General features: G+C 38.9%; 1 long non-coding RNA gene across 3 annotated transcripts in view; it reads right to left on the bottom strand.

Annotated features, from left to right (window-relative positions):
• Positions 1-14,759, bottom strand: part of LOC146406176 (uncharacterized) — an 89,731-nt gene that overhangs the window by 40,494 nt on the left and 34,478 nt on the right. Inside the window, exon 1 of one of the 3 annotated variants that reach the window (XR_014807685.1) lies at positions 2,533-3,850. The exons of the other annotated variants lie outside the window; for them this stretch is intronic. This is a non-coding gene — a long non-coding RNA (uncharacterized LOC146406176). Of the gene's footprint in view, positions 1-2,532; positions 3,851-14,759 lie in introns of those variants that run through there. 3 annotated transcript variants of the gene reach the window in all.

Below are 14,759 nucleotides of genomic sequence, written 5' to 3' on the forward strand. Positions count from 1 at the left end.
ATAATAAAGTATATCTCAACAGTTGTTTGAAATTGTCAGGATATTTCCAACCATTAAAATAAAATCAGACCAGGGGTTCCCGTCGTGGTGCAGTGGTTAACGAATCCAACTAGGAACCATGAGGTTGCGGGTTCGGTCCCTGCCCTTGCTCAGTGGGTTAAGGATCCGGCGTTGCCGTGAGCTGTGGTGTAGGTTGCAGACGCGGCTCGGATCCTGCGTTGCTGTGGCTCTGGCGTAGGCCGGTGGCTACAGCTCCGATTGGACCCCTAGCCTGGGAACCTCCATATGCCGCAGGAGCGGCCCAAGAAATAGCAAAAAAACAAAAAAAAATAAAATAAAAAATAAATAAAAAATAAATAAATAAAATCAGACCAAAACAAAAGGTTTGCTCAGTTGAGGTTTAAATCAGTTCAAAACAAGCAAACCTAAGTTAGGGAACATTCGATCAAATCTAGCATTATAGGAATACCGGTCTATTTTAGCTCTAAAAGAGCAGTGGGAAGCAGGGTCCCTTTCATCTCCAAGCAAATCCTATTTGTTTATGATTTTCTACCATTTAGAACAACAATATATCCCATAATTTCTGATCCTAAACTCACAACTTATTTTTTTTTATTTTTTATTATAGTTGATTTACAATGTTCTGTCAATTTCTGCTGTACGGCAAAGTGACCCAGTTACACATATACATATATTCTTTTTCTCACGTTATCCTATATCTTGTTCCATCACAAGTGATTGTATATAGTTCCCTAAGCTACAAAGCAGGATTCCATACCTTATCCATTCCAAATGCAAAAGTTTGCATCTACCAACCCCAAACTCCCAGTCCATCCCACTCCCTCCTCCTCCCCCTTGGCAACCACAAGTCTGTTCCCAATGCTAAAATCACAGCTTATTGATGATGTTTTTAAAAATTATCTACATTAAGGGACCAGAATGAATCAGACTTCCGGTATCCATCCCTTTTTTAAAGTTTAAGTCAAAAACAAGAGAAAATCTTTTTTGTTCTTTGGTTAGCCAAACTATAAAATGTAAGCAGAGCTTTCTGGGAAATAATTTCCGACCAGCCAAATAAATTGACAAAATTAGTGTCTATTAATATATTGATCAGAGATAATGTATAATATACACTTTCATTCAAGTCTAGGTACTATAAATTGTATTTGTTTTTAAATGCTTTAAAAAGCTTTCATTGCCAAGAATAATTTTGTTTCCCACCCAGAACTGACCGTATTAAAAAGTTACATAGATTTTGCCAAATAATCAATGAAATAATAGTGACCTAATTATATCCTGGTGAATTTTGATCATGTTATGGTAAAAAAAGAAGTTGGCAGTTAGGGTGAGAGAAAACAGTTGATATGTACAGAAACAGGGCACCATATTTCTAGCACCTAATTCTCCTGCAAAGATCAAGACATACAGTAAAGCTGACATCTTTCAGACAATAATAATTGACTCAGAGCCCACAGTGTTTTGGGTGCTGACATACACCAGTGAACAAGACAGACAAAATCCCTGCCCTGAAGGATATTTTAATTCTAATTTTTGTAAAACACAAACAGAAATCCTCTTCTCTTTCCCATCTCACAATGCATAATGGAATGTAACCAGGGAAACCATGTCCCAGGCTGAAATTTTATCTGGTGCCACATAGGAATCTTGACATAATGAAGAGGAATAAATCTTTTTAGACCAGTGCTTAGATACGTAGACAAACTAGATACACTCAGCATAGTAACCACCTTTTTAAACCATTCACAAATCATAGACCTGGTTAATTTTTTTTTTTTTTTTTTCTATTCTGCTGTGTGAGAAAATATGAGGAAAGCCATTTCCATTACAGAAAGCTCAGGCACATGGGCTTCTTTTACTACCAATGGGAGTGTGGAAGTATATAGAGGTGTGCTGGCAGGTTCACCTAAACAGGTGGGCGCCAAATATTTTGATGTGGTGAAATGTAAGTGACTTGGTACTGAGAACCAGAAGACCTGCCACATCTTAGGAAAGTCTCAAATCTTTGAGTTTGCATCACTGCATTCCTTTAAAAAAAAAAAAAAAAAAAAAAAAAAAAAAAAAAAAAAAGCTATGAATTACAGTCCTATTAGCTCTAACCCTGTAACTCCATGATTCCCCCTGCAAAACCTGAAGCTACAACTCCTGAAATTTATCTCTGGGGTCCAGAAGACAATCTTATACTTTAAGAAAGGAGTAGACAATGAAGTAAAAAGACCAACAGTCTCATACATACTTTTCTTTCCACCACTCAGTCTCCCCACAGCTCATGCACTGGGAAAGGCTGATCAAAAAAATAAGTTGTAGGAGTAATGTGTGCAGGGGATGAGGAAATGAGGGAGTAAGGGAATTAATAAGGGGGAGAGTGTGGCAGCGGATCCTTAGAACTTGGAAGAGCTAACCAAAATACTGCAGAGTACAATGAGGGGGACAGGGGGCAATGAAATTATGATAACAACAGACCAAGTGCCTGGACGAAATAAAAAATGACGGCCCTTTTCACAACTTCCTCACCTCCCTTTCTGATTCGCCACCACACTTCTCTTCTTGAGGGTCTATAGCGCCCTCTCGCGTCTTGCACAGGCTCCTCAGGACTTCCTCCCAGTGACAATTCACTTGCTCTCTTCCAACTGTCATTTAATTCTTGTACACGCCCTTCTCCAATAGGTTTGCCTCGGAAAGAATGAGTTAGTTAATTCTCATTAGGTATTACTGATGAATTTGATTACCAATCCTAAAATGTCATGCATCTTAACAGGTATTGCCTTCACTCAGGGGGTTGTTAGAAGTAGAAGGGACCTTAATTTACAATGAGCTGAAGCCAAATCCTCCTCCCTCACCTCCTCCTCCTTGCCACCCAGGTGCTGGGTCCCACATTGCCTCCAGCAGAGTAGTTCCCAGCACCAGGAGAGACATATGATCACCAGGGCAGGGATATTTCTGAAGCAATAAAGCCCATCAGTACCCTTAAACATTCCCTGTAGGTGGCCTTCTGATTTTTGTATTTGTTTTTAATCGTCACACCCAGGGCATATGGAAGTTCCTGGGCCAGGGACTGAATCCTGCTGCAGCTGCAATATGTGCCATAGCTGTGGCAACACTGGATCCTTAACCCACTGCACCAGGCCAGGGATAAAACCGTGCCTCAGCAGCAATCTGAGCCACTGCAGTTGGATTCTTAACCCACTGCACCACAGCAGGAACTCTGGCCATCTTCTTCTTGACTCACATATTAGGTTTCTCTGAGAAAACCGACATCAGTATCATTAGCCCTGGATATAACAGCTCATCAGTAAAACCAAGTAAGTCTGCCATTACTTTAAATATATTTTTTTAAGTTTTGGTTTGGGTTAAATAATCCAGCCTTACATGGTTTATTTTATTATAGTCCAAATTTTCAAAGTGCTTCCCATTCACCAGTCTCTTTGTTTCTGAAGACAGTCATGTGAGATAGTTAGAGAGTTCAGAACATCAGATTTGCCACTTTCCTATATAAAAAGTGGTGGTTTAGAGTAGAGAATCTAGGCTAAATCACCTAGAGTTGATTCACATGTCTACCACAACGAATGTGGAAACTTGAACAAGTTTTGAATCTCTCTGTTCCTCAAACTATTTGTAAGAATGGAGGTAAAAATAATATACCTGCTAAGTTTCCTTGGAGAGCAAATGGATTTGTGCAAGAATGGTGCTTAGAACAATGCCTGAGACCAGGTAAGCACTCAGTAAATAGGAATCTTAATATCTTCATCACCACCATTCAACCATCACTATCATCACCATCATCATCTGGGGGTGTTATTTACTCCAAGAAAATTCATCATGTTTTAATCATATGATCACCAGATCCTAACTTCACTTTCAGTTCATGTAGTTACAGTCATGATATTGCCACTCAATGGCTAACATTGTCCCTTTGTCTTGGACAGCTATTTTCCTGGCACAACTGATTTCAAGAAACATTGAGTCATTTCACGAAAGTAAATGAAATTATTGACTCATCTTTGCCTCCATTAAAAAGAGGAAGGTAAAGTTTGAAGTAGCAGCATGCTGAAAAGATGTATGGAGAACTTATCTCTGCCTAGAATGAAATATTAAAATATTTCAAGACTCTTAGTGTTACAGAACATCCAAAAGTTCCTAAGACTTCTTATATTTTATACATATACATAGGCAATAAAGCACATTCACTGAAATCATGGCAATTTTTGTAAGTACAATATTTTTACTACACAAAATTCAGGTGTGGGAGTTCCCATGTGACCTCAGTGGGTTAAGAACCCAACGTAGAGTCTGAGGATGCAGGTTCAATCCCTGGCCTGGGTTTAGGATCTGGTCACAGATGCAGCTCAGATCCAGTGTTTCTGCAGCTGAGGTGTAGGCCTGCAGCTGCAGCTCTGATTTGACCCCTGGCCCAGGAAATTCTATATGCCACAGGTGCAGCCATAAAAAGAAAAAAAACTCAGATGTGTAAAATAACATATCTCTCTCTAATTGAGCTTAGTTGCAGGCTAAATGGAGTCCAAGTTTTCTTCTTAGGCACTTCAGAGTTTTCTTAGTTAAGGGAGGCATAAACTCAGTCAATTTGTGCCACAAGGGGTGTCTAGTCACAGGAAGGGGATATCTGGAGGTAAGTTGGTGGTCAGCCTCTTACTTGGTCATCCCCCAACTCCAGCATCCTCTGAGGTGTCTGCTATGTTCACCTGGTCTGCAGCCGCTTCTCCTGACCCACTCCTCACTGGCAACCCCTCATCACAACTGAGAGAACTCTTTAGGGACCACTGGTTTCTAAGCAAATCTTGCCCCCTTTTGAGGGCCAAGTATACTGGCATCTTGGTTACATAATGTTGTCATCAGGCAGAGTTCACCATAATTTTCCCAGGCTCCAAGAAAGAGGAAAGCAAAGTCCTCCAGTCTCTCATGTTCCCAAATATCTTTTTATCTTGTGAGAGTATAAGGCAGCTGGAAGATTTTATTGTCCCTCTGAGATTCCTAGCCTCTGAGAACTTCTAAGACTTACTCTCTTGCTTTTGAAACTTCTTCCTCCCATTCCTTCCCCTGGAAATGAGTGCTCCCATCTTACCATTAGATGTGATTTATAACAAAAGTTGTTTTTCGGACATCATCTGTAAGAAAGGGTTTCCACCAACAATACTTGCAAACAAAAGAAACACAGTCTGGATGATTAATACCTTAATCAAAATGCATCCAAAAATGGTCATTGCTTTTATAGTTTTCTGAACATACAAGTCATTGCCTCTCAGTAAATTCCACCAAATGTAACTTTCCTAGATAAAAATATAAACACTATTTTTCTGTTTTCATAATGCTTTATCAATGGTCACTCCTCCACAAGAGATTCCTAGATGAACAGCTTTCTCTTAAAGAAATTCTTTCTGGATAATTTATCACTGTATTCCATTCAGAACTTGAACAAATGATATATTAGTTTCTGACAGTGTTACCACCACATTTAACTATACTGGTTTGAGGTCGTGTTAGATCCAAAACAGCTTGGCCCTCCAGGTGAACAATGCTGTTGGTGAATAGGTGTGTACTTGTTTTGTTTAGACCTGGAATAAAAAATTAAAGACTGAGCATTTCCAAAAATTCCAGATGTTTCTAAAAGAGAGGAAATGTGAAAGAGAAGATTTTGCTGTTATCCTAAAAATACAAGTCCTTTAGGAGGCACTTTTTTCCTTTTACTGTATTGCAAGCTATTTTGCCATGGTACTCACATAGCCAGAAATTATAGGCATCATGAATTGGAATCAACTGGGTGCCAAATAAGGCAGTTATGCCCACATTCCTATTCACGGTGGCCTTAGGAACTACAATCCTTTCATTAGCTATTTAATTGTGCAGGGAACATCCAGAGTCAACATTTTTATTTCCTGTTTTCACCTGCCAGTGGTGAATATTTTTCTCCACTTTCTGAACGTACAACTAAATTGAACATGGTAATTATGACACGACATGCAGGAAGCTGCCCAGCCCAGATGAACTGGAAAACCTGAACAATTTAAAATATGCTTTTCTATTTTGAAGGAAGTCTCGAAGTTCTGTATATCCTTCCTCACCATGCCCTAATGTCATTGGGATGCCACAATTTTTTTGAAAATCTTTCCAAACATCTACAAGTTAAAAACTAAATCATTTCAGTTCTATAATATATGTGACTAGGGCAAAACATTTGATGGATTTATTTTGATAAATTAGAAAATATCTGTAGTATCAACCCCTTTTTACTTCAGCTTATTGAAGGAAACATATACTGGCTAAACATTTTTTGCCTCTTTTAAAAAAATGTATTAAAATATAGTTGATATAATGTTGTATTAGTTTCAGGTGTACAGCAAAGTGATTCAGTTTTATATATATATATATTCAGTTATATATATATTCAGTTTTTTATATATATTCAGTTTTATATATATATATATATTCAGTTTATATATTCTTTTTTTACATTCTCTTCCATTATAGGTTATTATAAGATATTGAGTATAATTCCCTGTACAGTAGGTCCTGTTACCTATTTTATATATAGTAGTGCATATATGTTAATCCCAACTCCTAATTTATCCCTCCCTCCACTTCCCCTTTGGTAACCATAGCATATGCCAGCTAAACTTCAAATGAAATCATTTTGAGTTTCACAATCCTGAAATTTACTTTCTTTTTTCTTTTTCTTGTCTTTTTGTCTTTCTAGAGCTGCAGCTATAGCATATGGAAGTTCCCAGCCTAGGAGACAAATCAGAGCTGCAACTGCTGGCCTACGCCACAGCCACAGCAACAAGGGATCCGAACAGCATCAGCGACCTATACCACAGCTCAGAGCAACATCAGATCCTCAATCCACTGAACAAGGCCAAGGATTGAACCTGCTTGCTCATGGATACTGATTGGGTTCATTAACCACTGAGCCACAAGGGGAACTCCTTTCTTTTTCTTTTTGTCTTTTTGTCTTTTAGGGCCACACTTGTGGCATATGGAAGTTCCCAGGCTAGGGGTCGAATTGGAGTTGTAGTTGCCGGCCTATGCCACAACCACAGCAACATGGGAATGTTTCAATGCTTTTTATACCTAAAACCTAATTATCTTCAGGAAGAGCTATTAAGACTTCATACATACATTATCTCTTAGTAAATTATTTTTATCAATTCCAAAACATGTGTTTCTTTTTAGCTGAAAATAAAACCTTGCTAATTTAAGAAAGACGTGAAATTTATTGGTTTTCATAATCCATTTTGCATCTCCTTTCTCTTTTCAAATAGATTTCATAAAATGCATGCACAAAAGGAGGAATGCTCCTTTTGTGTAATATACCAGAATATCAACCAGAAAGTAGACCTGCCATGTACTTTGAAGACCCAAACTTGCCAGAACCAAGTGTAGTGTAAGAGCAGATAGGTCTTCATTTTAATGTTTTTAAAAGCATACATGGGGAGTTCTTGCTGTGGCACAGTGGGTTAAAATCCAACTGCTGCAGCTCAGGTCACTGTGAGGGCACAGGTTCAATCCCAGCCCAGGGCAGTGGGTTAAAAGATATTTACTGCAGCTGCAGCTCTGATACAATCCCTGGCCTGGGAACTTCCAAATGCTATGGGTGCTACTATTAAAAAAAAAAAAAAAAAGAATAATGCAAATGAGCTTGATGTCCCAGCCAATGTAGTATAGAACAAAAGAATTAGAAATGAACAGCTGGGAGTTCCCTGGTGGCCTAGAGAGTTAAGGATCTGGTGTCGTCACTGCTATGGTGCAGGTTTGATCCCTGGCCCAGGAAGTTTGGAAGGGATGATGCTTGGGAGTTCCTCTGGGAGTAAACAAGCACCTGGCAGGGAAGACAACACAGGTGTAACTTGGGTCAAGATGGCAGAGTAGGAAGACCCAGAACTCACCTCCTCTCATGGGCACACCCACATCACAACTACTTACAGAGCAACTATCTATGAGCTCAGCAAGAAGACTATAAGAAGAGATTTTCCACAACTAAAGACATAAAGAGAAAAGCACAATGAGAGAGGTAGGAGGAGTGGAGACACTGTACAGACAGCACCTTGGTGACCCACATGTGGAGAAATATCATAACCACAGATTCCTCCCCAAGGAGCAAGGGGTAAAACCTCCAAGTTGGTCTCCCCAGTCCAGTGGTCCCATATGGAAAACCAGCAGGTTTTAGATTCAGGAGAGCTGGAGGGCTTTGGGAAGCAGACTCTGCTCTTAAAGTATATATGCATAAGCTCACAAGCTCCAAGTCCCAAAGCAGAGGCAGTGGTTGGAAAGGGGCCTGGTCAAACCCATTGCTGATCACGGAGAACCTCCCAGAGCAGCAGGAGGAAATTGGGAGTCCCCCTGAGGATGGAGACACTAGCAGATGCTATTTGGGGGAGCCCATTCTACCACAATAACAACTTGCTGGTAAATGTCATTTTGCAATCCTCTCTCTAACCTATTAGTGCCAGGGTCTTAAGTGTGCACCAGAGGGCCAGATCCAGCCCTGAGCCCCCCAGGTCATTCAGACAGTCATGTGGGGGCCCCTGCCCCATCCATCAATGGGCCAGCACCAGCCCACCCCCCTGTAGACTGCTTAGATAGCCATGCAAATACCCAGCCCTACCTACAACTTGGCCAGCACCAAACCTGAGACCTCCCCTCCCCCCACCACCAGGCTTTGCAGATAGCTACACTGCCCTCCATTGGGCCCATGGCCACTTCAAAAAGCAGAACCTCACAGCCAGTCAGTACAAGGACCAGCCCTGCCTATCAATGCACCCACAGTAGTCAGCCCAGACATAACAGAAGGGTCTATGCAGCTCACCTTGGGCCTGCAGGAAAAGCAAGGCACCAGTGTTAAGGAGGGGCAGACTGCCATAGGAATATATTTCTCTGCACATATATGGGCTCTCGGGCAGCAAGGTGCCTCTTGCATGGGCTAAGGATAGTGGAGTACCTCTTGTGTGGGCTATGGGTGGTGGGGGCAAACGGCCACAGCTATCTTAGACTCAAAATGTGGGCATGACCCACCAGTACTAGGGGCTGGTAAACAAGCACCACCTGTGGCCCCAGTCACCTCAGAGGTCAGCAGAGAGGAGGGAATAGCAACTGAGCACCACCTATTGTTCCTCTCACTCCCCTGGGAACACACACACACACACTCTGCTGCTGCCAGTGCCAAATGTGCTGAGCACTGCATACAACTTGTTGACAGTCACTGCCACTTCCCAGGGTCCTATGACCAGGAGCAGCCTGAGCCACCTCCCCATGGGTCTTCACCACTGTCAAGGGCCCAGCAACCAGGCACTTGTTACTACTCCTACCCAATCCTGCCATCTCCCTGGAAGCATTGGCAGACTGTACACCAGCACCCCCTATCAAGGGGATAGAGAGAAAAGAGACAGCAAGCATCCAAACCAAAAGCAGCCCTCATGCAAAATAATAATAATAATAATAAGCCCTCACAAAATACCTAGGGGCACTCTTGCATATAAAAGTCCCACCAAGACTATGTAGTTGTTTTCCCTGAATTCACTGAATAAGAAAAATATAAGCAAGACGAAGAAGCACAGGGGCTATTCCCCGTTAAAAAGAACAAAAGAATTCCCCTGGAGGAGCAAACAATGAAACAGACCTTTTGAAAAGTTCAAAAAGGATGTAGTGAAAATACTGAAGGGATTAAGAGCAAGTATGAACAGTAATGTAGATTATTTTAGAAAGGAACTAGAAAATATAAGGAGGAGACAAGAAAAATTGGAAAATTCATTTGCAGAGATGATGATTATAGATTCTTTTTTTATTTTAATGATGTGTTTGAGCTTATATGATTATCAGGCTAAAGTAAGCAGATATAGGAAGGGGTTAAGATACTTAAAAAACAGGGCAACGACAATTCAAAACTGAACATCACATTCACAAAAAATGAAAAGAAACATACGTGAGCATAAAATAAATGGAAACCATCCAACCAAAAAAGGAAAAGAAAAAAAGAGAAGCACAGAATCAACTGGAAAACAATGTTTAAAATGGCAATAAGTACTTATCTATCAATAAGCACCTTAATGTCAATGGACTGAATGCTCCAATCAAAAGACACAGAGGGGCAGATTACATGAAAACAAAAACCTTCAATCTGCTGTCTAAAAGAAACTCACCTTAGAGCAAAGGACACATATAGATCGAACGTGAGGGGATGGGAAAAGATATTTCATGCCAATGGACAAGATAGGAAAGCAGGAGTTGCAATACTCATATGAGACAAAATAGACTTTAAAATGAAGGCCACAAAGAAAGACAAAGAAGGACACAATTTAATGGTTAAAGGATCCATTCAAGAAGAGGATATTGCAATCGCCAATATATATGCCCCTAATATAGGTGCACCCAAATACATAAAACAAATGCTAATAGACATAAAAGGAGAAATTGATGGGAATACAATCATAGTAGGAGACATTAACACCCCACTCACATCAATGGACAGATCCTCTAGACAGAAAATCAATAAGGCAACAGAGATACTAAAGGACACAATAGAAAAATTAGAATTAATTGACATTATCAGGTCATTACATCCAAAAAATCAGAATACACATTCTTCTCAAGTGCACATGGAACATTCTCAAGGATTGATCACATGCTGGGGCACAAATCTAAACTCAACAAATTCAAGAGTATAGAAATTATTTCAAGTATCTTCTCTGACCACAATGGCATGAAACTGGAAATCAACCACAGTAAAAGAAATGAGAAAAAATTGACTGCATGAAGACTAAACAACATACTACTAAAAAACCAATGCATCAATGAGGAAATCAAGAAGGAAATTAAAAAATACCTAGAGACAAATGATAATGAAGGCACAACCATTCAGAATCTATGGGACATCACAAAAGCAGTGCTCAGAGGGGAAGTCATAGCAATACAGGCCTTTCTCAAAAAAAAAGAAAGATCTCAAATTGACAACTTAACCCACCACCTAAATGAATTAGAAAAAGAAGAACAAGAAAAACCTAAACTCAGCGGAAGGAAGGAAATAATAAAAATCAAAGAGGAAATCAATAAAATAGGGATTCAAAAAACAATAGAAAAAATCAATAAAACCAAGAGATGGTTCTTTGAAAAGGTAAACAAAAGTGAAAAACCTCTGGCTAAACTCACTAAGAAGAGGAGACGAAAAACCCAAATAAACACAATAAGAAATGAAAAGGGAGAAGTCACAAGGGATACTACAGAAATACAAAAAAAAAAAAAAAAAAAAATGAGAGAATACTATGAACAATTGTATGCTAACAAATTTGACAACCTAGAAGAAATGGACAACTTTCTATAGACTTACAGCCTGCCAAAACTGAATCAAGAAGAAACAGATCAACTGAATAGACCAATCACTAGAAATGAAATTGCATATGTCATGAAAACACTCCCTACAAATAAAAGTCCAGGACCAGATGGCTTCACAAGTGAATTCTACCAAACATACAAAGAGGAAATTATACCCATCCTCCTTAAAATTTTTCAACAGGTTGAAGAAGAAAGAACACTCCCAGAAACATTCTATGACGCCACCGTTATCCTAATTCCCAAACCAGACAAAGATACCACCAAAAAAGAAAACTATGACAAATATCTTTGACGAACATAGACACAAAAATTCTCAACAAAATTTTAGCCAACCAAATCCAACAACACGTCAAAAAGATCATACACCACGACCAGGTGGGATTCATCCCAGGTGCACAAGGATGGTTCAACATATGCAAATCAATCAACATCATACACCACATTAACAACAAAAAGTAAAAAACAACATCATCATCTCAATAGATGCAGAAAAAGCATCTGACAAAGTCCAACATCCTTTCATGATCAAATCTCTTACCAAAGTGGGTATAGAAGGAACATATCTTAACATAATCAAAGCCATTTATGACAAACCCACAGCAAATATAAGACTCAATGGAGAAAAGCTGAAAGCCTTCCCACTAAAATCTGGAACAAAACAAGGATGTCCACTCTCACCACTGTTACTCAACATAATACTGGAAGTCCTAGCCATAGCAATCAGACAAACAAAAGAAATAAAAGGCATCCAAATAGGAGGAGAAGAGGCAAAACTGTCACTGTATGCAGATGACATGATACTGTACATGGAAAACCCTAAGGACTTGACCCAAAAGCTCCTTGAACTGATCAACAAATTCAGCAAAGTACTAGGATATAAGATTAACATTCAGAAATCAGTCGCATTTCTGTATACAAACAGCGAAATACTAGAAAAGGAATACAGAAATACAATACCTTTTGAAATTGCACCCCAAAAAATCAAATACCTGGGAATACACCTGACCAAGGAGGTAAAGGACTTATATGCTGAGAACTACAAAACATAAATCAAGGAAATTAAAGAGGATTCAAAGACATGAAAAGATATTCCATGCTCCTGGGTTGGAAAAATTAATATTGTAAAAATGGCCATACTACCCAAAGCAATCTACAGATTCAATGCAATCCCTATCAAATCACCCATGACATTTTTCACTGAACTGGAACAAACAATCCAAAAATTTAGATGGAACCACAAAAGACCCAGAATTGCCAGAGCAATCCTGAGGAACAAAAACCAAGCAGGGGGGCCTAACTCTCCCAGACTTCAGGCACTATTACAAAGCCACAGTTATCAAGACAGTCTGGTACTGGTACTAAAACAGACACACAGATGACTGCAACAGAATAGAGAACCGAGAAATAAACCCAGACACCTATAGTCAATTAATCTTTGACAAAGGAGACAAGAACATAGAATGGGAAAAAAGACAGTTTTTTCAGCAAGTATTGCTGGGGAAACCTGGACAGCTACATGCAAATCAATGAAACTAGAAAACACCCTCACACCATGCACAAAAATAAATTCAAAATGGCTGAAAGACTTAAATATAAGACAAGATACTATCAAACTCCTGGAAGAGTACATAGGCAAAACATTCTCTGACATCAACCTTACAAATGTTTTCTCAGGTCAGTCTCCCAAAGCAACAGAAATAAAAGCAAAAATAAACCAGTGGGACCTAATCAAACTGACAAGCTTTTGCACAGCAAAGGAAACCAAAAAGACAACTTACAGAATGGGAGAAAATAGTTTCAAATGATGCAACTGACAAATGCTTAACCTCTAGAATATACAAGCAACTTACACAACTCAACAGAAGAAAGCCAACCATCCAATGGAAAAATGGGCAAAAGACCTGAATAGACATTTCTCCAAGGAAGATGTACAGATGGCCAATAAAAACTTGAAACAATGCTCAACATCACTGATTATTAGAGACACGCAAATTAAAACTACCATGAGATACCACCTCACACCAGTCAGAATGGCCATCATTAATAAGTCCACAAATAACAAATGCTGGAGGGGTGTGCAGAAAAGGGAACCCTCATGCACTGTTGGTGGGGATGTGTGCTGGTACAGCCACTATGGAGAACAGTATGGAGTTACATTAGAAAACTATACATAGAACTACCATATGACCCAGCAACCCCACTCTTGAATATATATTCTGACAAAACTTTCCTTGAAAAAACACATGCACCCACATATTCATTGCAGCACTGTTCACAAAAGCCAAGACATGGAAACAACCCAAACGTCCATCAACAGATTATTGGATTAGGAAGAAGTGGTGTATATATACACAATGAAAAAACTACTCAGCCATAAAAAAGAACAAATTAATGCCATTTTCAGCAACATGGATGAAACTAGACACTCTCGTACTGAGTAAAGTATGTCAGAAAGAGAAAAACAAATACCATATGATATAACTTATATCTAGACTCTTAAAAAATGGCACAAATGAATCTTTCCACAGAAAAGAAAATTACAGACTTGGAGAATAGACTTGTGGTTTCCAAGGTGGGGGTGGGGGGAGTGGGATTGATTGGGAGCTTGGGGTTAATGGATGTAAACTATTGCTTTTAGAATGGATCAGCAATGAGATCTTGCTGTGTAGCACTGAGAACTATGTCTAGTCACTTGTGATAGAGCGTGATAATGAGAGAAAAAAGAATGTATACATGTATGTGTAACTGGGTCACCATGCTGTACAGTAGAAACAAATTGTATTGGGGAAATAACAATAACAAAAAAAAAAAAAAAAAAAAAAAAAAAAAACTAACCATACACTTACATATGACTCAGTGGAAAAAAAAAAAAAAAAGAAAAAAAGAAACTAGATTCCAGAAATAAACCCATGCATTACGGTCAATTAATCTCAAAAAAAAAAAAAAAAGAGGCAAGAATATACAATGGAGAAAAAGACAGTCTCTTCAATAAATGGTGCTGGGAAATTGGACAGATCTATGCAAAATAAAATGAAAACTAAGCACTTTCTTACACAGCATACAAAAATAAACTCAAAATGAATTAAAGACTTAAATGTAAAACCTGAAATCATGCAACTCCTAGAAGAAAATATAGTCAGTAAACTCTTTGACATCAGTCTTAGCAAAGTCTTTTTGGTTCTCTCTCCTCAGGCAAGAGAAACAAAAGCAAAAATAAACAAATGGGACTATATAAAACTAAAAAGCTTTTTGCACTGTGAATGAAATTATCAACAGAAAGAAAATGCAGCCTACTGAATGGGAGAAGATATTTGCAAATAATATAAACTATACAGTGTTAATATCCAAAATATATAAAGAATATATACAACTCAACATAAAAAAAAAAACACCACAATTAAAAA

The sequence above is a fragment of the Sus scrofa genome, chromosome 1 (assembly GCF_054392235.1).
Source record: "Sus scrofa isolate SSC_HxYL_T2T_F1_AM1 chromosome 1, Sscrofa_HxYL_maternal_Yorkshire_Landrace_v2.0, whole genome shotgun sequence".
Taxonomy (NCBI): Eukaryota; Metazoa; Chordata; class Mammalia; order Artiodactyla; family Suidae; genus Sus; species Sus scrofa.